The sequence below is a fragment of the Mustela lutreola genome, chromosome 7 (assembly GCF_030435805.1).
Source record: "Mustela lutreola isolate mMusLut2 chromosome 7, mMusLut2.pri, whole genome shotgun sequence".
In the NCBI taxonomy this organism is placed as follows: domain Eukaryota; kingdom Metazoa; phylum Chordata; class Mammalia; order Carnivora; family Mustelidae; genus Mustela; species Mustela lutreola.
This window is the reverse complement of record NC_081296.1, coordinates 40,262,266-40,268,265: the sequence shown is the minus strand read 5'-3', so window position 1 is coordinate 40,268,265 and position 6,000 is coordinate 40,262,266.

The following is a 6,000-nucleotide window of genomic DNA, read 5'->3' as shown; positions in this document are numbered from 1 at the left end:
CGTACATGACTTCCATCTCACAGACACAGCCCCGACAACTTATTATTTTTTCTTATCAACACGGCAGGGTCATTCCCCCACCACAGCTGTGAAGGGTTGCAGCTCTGGATTTCAGTCTCAGGTCATTCACTGAAGACACTGGCCAGCACATGCCTGGGGAAAGGCAGCTCCTACTGGATGCTGATGCATTTTTGAGGCCTCAGAGGAGACGAAGGAAGTCAGTTAAGGGGACAGGAAAAGAATGCCTCCCTCCTCAGACCACCCCAAGACCAGGCATGAAAATGGGCCCAGAAAGGCAGAGACCAACCGGACCCTGGGGTGGTTTGCGATCGGGTCACGCCAGCTGCGTGGCGTCTGGTCTCATGCTAACCTTCCTAATGACAACCACGCTAGCTGGAGGTAGAGGCCGGAATGAGGCCTGCAAGAATTAAGATATGTGTGAAGGCCATTGTCAGACAGATGACAATGATGATGGCAGAGGAAGTGTATGCAGCTTTTAGAGTTTACTTGGAGCTTGCACACCCTGGATCTCAGCTGGCTTTCCCAACCACTCCAGAGAGATGGAGAGCAGAGGGTCAGAACTTATGCTCGGAGGAGGGAGGCCTAGTGCCCATCGTGGCACGTTGGCAAGACACTACCCTTCAACTGGGGCATATGGTCCTGGCCAGGGACTCTGTCCTTGGACCAGGGGAGGGCACAGGTCCCAATCCCCCAGTTCCATGACCTGTCTGGCATGAACCATTGTGGACACTCAAATGAGTTTAAGAGAATCTCTGTATGGTCCTGTGGCCTCCTAGAAATATTGACAGCTCCCATTGTTGCCTGGAAATATCGATGATTTTGACCTTCTGGGCCTATCTTCAATCCAATTCTTCCAGTTATTTTGTCTCTCGAATATTAATCAGCCCGGAGGACTGGAACAAGAGACGGCTCTTAGGAGAGGCAAAACGAGCATAAATGTGTCTGGTAGAGTGCTGCCTTTTGTCACAGTGCTCTGGATTTCTCCAAGGACCTCCGCTCACATTCGTTGTCTAATTTGAAACAAAGAGTAACCCCCTGAGCTGTCGAGGACGATGGAAATTACCTTCTTCCTTAAAGCCAGGGAGAGTAAGGTGCAAGCCATCTTGCATCTTGTCTTGTCGGGCATTGGGCTTTCTGACCTTTCAACTTTCTGAAGTTTGAAAAGCATTAAGGCAATCTTTACCCTTGGCTTTCAAACGAGAGGCTTGGAGAGGGTGGCTGGAAGGAATTCCTACCCCTCTTTTTAAGAAATAAATCAATTATAAGGTAGCAATGATTACAAACATTTAAGCACCTGATTGCTTCTTTCCTTCTTTATTCTGGTTCTGAAAATGTACACTTCGCGTATTTTCCCCCTTTGAGGTCAAAATGTCAAATTTGAGACCTCCTGACTGTGTGGGTGAGGTGGGGGCCTGGGAATGATTGAGAAGACCCCCTTCCCTTCTCCCTTGCCGTCTCCTCAAAATCCCTGTTCAGACAGAGGGTGGAGGGTGGTCCAAACAGGGAATTTGATGTCCTCCAAGTTCACAGTTACTCACATCTCTCCTTTGGTATCACAGCCAGATGTTAATGTGTTTTCAACACTGGCTATGAAAGCCTTGAGTGGAGAGAAAAGGAAAGGATCACATTTTGGGTTTTAGGGGAAAAAACAAACAGGACTCAATCACGCAATCATGGAACTGAGGCAGAGGTGGGGGTGGGTGTAGGAGTCCAGAGCTGGGACCTGGTGGGACATCACAGGAATCAAGAAGCGGGAAAGGAAGAAAGCTTGAACAAAAACAGGGACCAGAGAGGTCAAGAGGAGGGACAAACTCCTGGGCTTTTAGGGATATGGGGTGTGTGTCAATCTCTACAATGAAGCAGGAGAGTCAAGGAGTAGCTCTCAAATTCTAGGGTAGACACCCAGGGAGGTGGATGGCAGGGCTTTGATCAGAACTCTGGAACACAGGAGAAAACTCATCATGGATGGAGAAAACCAGGACAGTTCAGTTCTGGAAGGACTGAGACTTAAGTGCTGAGGGGGTCTGGACCACAAGCATAAATGGGGCAGGTAGCAGATTCTTGGTGGCACTCTCTGGTCATCTCAGCCTGCCCGAGGGCTGGGCCTCTGCCTCTCTAACCTACTCTCTGGCTTGCTGGGGACCCTAAAGGACCTGGACCACTTAACTTCATCATTTCTTTATTTCTTTTTGCCTTCCACCTGGTGCCTGCAGTGAGGCTCTCTGAGGTTCCATGAAACTCATTCAGTAGCCCTTTTGTGAAGAACCAAAGGTCACCTAGCACCTAGTACAGAAAATGGAATCAGACATGGTTTCGAGAATTGGCTCAGCCACTAAGTACCATGTGACACTGACAGATCGCTATTCTGTCTGAGCACCACATTCTCCACATATTAATAGAAAAGTAGAGTAGGTGATAATGTAGTTTGTGTTGGATTAACTCTCTTCTATACAACAGCTTTCATGCAGGAATAATATAGAAAAATTACTTGACAGTACTGGAGAGCTATCAAAACAAGGCAGAAATTGCAGTGGGCTGACCCTTGAAAGAAGGTAATGCCACTGGGTAATTCATGTTTAGACCACTCTTCTCCTGAGTCACTGTGCGTGACCTGGGCCAGGCAGAACCCAAACAGAAAATGATAGTGTTTCTGATCCTGTGTCAGAGGTTAGAGCTCCTTTGCCAGAGGAGCTGGGACCAAGGAGGCAAATCCTGAAAAGAAGAGAAACTTAGGGAGGGGCGGAACCCAAGTTGCATATAAACTACCCTCATATCCTTGACTGATCCTTGAACTGTGCGTGCTTGGTTTTGACATCAAGAAGCCCAGTGGAAGCATCAATTAGAAAGCTCTAAAAGAAGAGCAGAGATTTCAGTTGTGGCCCTGTTGCAGCTACAGACATAGAACTTGGACTTTGAGTCCCACTAAGTAAGCAGAATAAATATGTTCCAGACTTAAGGGATTCACCTTAAAACCAAGGTAAACCAGACATTACATGCCCCAAAAAAGTGCAAAGTCAAGACTCTACAAGTTCAAAGTGATTATCTAATAACTTAACTGCTAGCCAAAACAAAAATCAATATTCTTCAGAAGGATATAACAGAATCCAGAGTCTCCACAACATGCTATCGGCAGTGTCTGGTATAAATTAAAGGGATAATAAGAATATGTTATGAAGAACATTATACTATCAGATTTAACAACCAAGATGAAATGGACAAATTTTTTGAAAAGGACAACTTAACGAATTTCACAAAAAGAGACAGAAAATTGAATAGCTTTGTATCTATTAGAGAGATTGACCTTATTATAAACATCTTCCAACAGAAAAAACTCCAATCACATTATGAAATCAATCATGTCACTCATTAATTGCATTAAACTTTTTAGGAAAAAATAATTTAATCTTACGCAAAGGTTGTCTTCACCTTCCATTTTCATTCAACTTTGTATTGGAGATCTCAGTGCAGCAAGTTTGAACAAAAAATAAATAAAATGCATTAAAAGGTAAACATAAAAATAAAGCTGTCTTTATAGACAACATGATTTTTTAGATAGAAAAATCCTAAAGAATCTACAAAGCAATTCCTAGAAGTAATGAATGAATTTACCAAATTTGTAGAACACAAGGTCTACATATAAAAATCTATTGTGGTTCTATATATTTGCAGCAAAATAATTGGAAAATGGACTCTTAAAGTTCTTTTACATTAATATCCCCAAACACAAAATACTTCAAAATAAACTTAACAAAATATGAACAATATTTGCCATCAAAATGACAAAACCTTGCTGAAAGACATTTAAAAAGATTGTATAAATAATGAGATAGTCCATGTTCATGGAACTCAATGTTGTTAATATGTTACTTCTCTCCAGATTTATCTGTACATCAAAATAACCCCAGTCAGGGGATGTCTGGGTGGCTCAGAGGATTAAGCCTCTGCCTTTAGCTCAGGTCATGACCTCAGTGTCCTGGAATCGAGCCCTGCATCGGGCTCTCTGCTCAGCAATGAGCCTGCTTCTCCCTCTCTCTCTGCCTGCCTCTCTGCCTACTTGTGATCTCTCTCTGTGTCAAATAAATAAAATCTTTAAACAAAAAACAAACAAACAAACAAAACAACCCCACTTAGAATCTCATCAGAGTATCCATAGAAAATGACAAGAAACATGTCATTAAGAATTTATATGGAAAAGCAAAGATATAGAATAGTCCAAACATTATTGAAAAAGAAAGACACATTTGGAGAACTTACACTTCCTGATTCAAGATTTACTATAAAGCTACATAATCAAGACAGAGTGGTATTGGCATAAGGAAAGACAGATCAATGGGAAAGACCAGAAAGATCAGAAGTAGACCCACATATATAATGAAGTGATTTTCCACCATGGCGCCAAAGAAATGGGGCAAAGAAAACCTTGGCAAGAAATATTAAGCAACTGAATAAATATAGGATAAAAAATGAACTTAGACCCTTAACTCTCACCACACACAAACATTAACTTGAGGTATATTATAGTCATAAAGGTTAAAGTTAAAAGCTATACAGTTTTTACAAAAAAAAATCTAGAAGAAGGTACCTGTGACTTTGAAATACACGAATGGCCAATAAGCCCAGCTGTGCTCAAATGTCATCATTCACCAGAGACATGCAAATTAAGACCACAATGAGCTACTATATATGACTCACACACCAGAATGGCTAAGATTGAGAAGACCCATAACCTGAAACGTTGATGAGAATAAGGAACAACTGGGACCCTCAGACAGAGCTGGTGAGAGCATAAATGAGACAACCACTTCAATTACAAATTTCTGACAAATTTAAATATTTGCCTTCTCATGATCTGGCCATTCCACTCAGGTATTTATCCAAGAGGCATGAAAACATATGTCCGCACAATGACTCGTACATGGGGCTCCTGGGTGGCTCAGTCGGTTAAGCGTCTGCCTTCAGCTCAGGTCATGATCTCAGGGTCCTGGGATGGAGTCCTGCATCGGGCTCCCTGCTCAGTGGGGACCTTGCTTCTCCCTCTGCTTGCTGCTCCCCCTGCTTGTGCTCTTTTCTCTCTATCTCTCTCAAAAAAATAAATAAAATCTTAAAAAAAAAAAAAAAGAATGACTTGTACATGAATGTTCATTGTAGCTTTTTCCACAGTAGCCAAATCTGGAGACAGAAATGTCCACATGTAGAGGCACAGGATAAACACTGGTGTTATGTTCACGTGCTGGAGCTGGACTCAGCTGAAATCAGAATCCCCCCACCGATGCACACAAGATAAACTTCACAGACATATGAACATGACTGAAAAAAGTCCACAAAATAACGAATATAGTATGATTCCTTTTGTATGACATTTGAGAACAGGCAACGTCCGGGTTGGTGAGAGAAGCGGGAAGAGTGGTACCTTGGGGGCAGGTATAACAAGAAGCGACACAACAGAACTTTCTGGGGCAATGGGTATGTTCTATGTCTTGGACGGCATGGTAATAGGTTTATCAAAAGTTATTGAACTGCATGTTAAAGATAGGTACTTTTCACTGTATGTAAATTTTGCTCAGTGACAAAAAGAAAAGAAAACAATGGAGTTAAAAAAAAAAATCATTAGGACCTTGACACTCTAGGAACTTCAAGGGCACAGACCTAGGTCTTGATCATACTGGCCATGGCCAATGTCAGTGTTTCCTTTATCTCTGCATGAGCCAAAGGGGAGGAACGAAAGGCTCAGCTGACTGGGGGCCTCGGGAGCTCATGGGCCTGGCCTGTCCCCAGCTGCCCCAACCACTCACTTCAGCTTAAGAAGCATCTATAAATTAATCCTGAAGTCTGAGTGAGCCCATCGGGGTTGCCTGCTAGTCTTCTCTGTGTGTGTGTGTGCTTTGTGTTAAGCCTCTTTCTTCTGCCTCCGCTGCCATGGCCTTGAGAACAAATCATGATTCCCCAGGGTTGATGGGTGACCCCTAATCAGAGGATAAG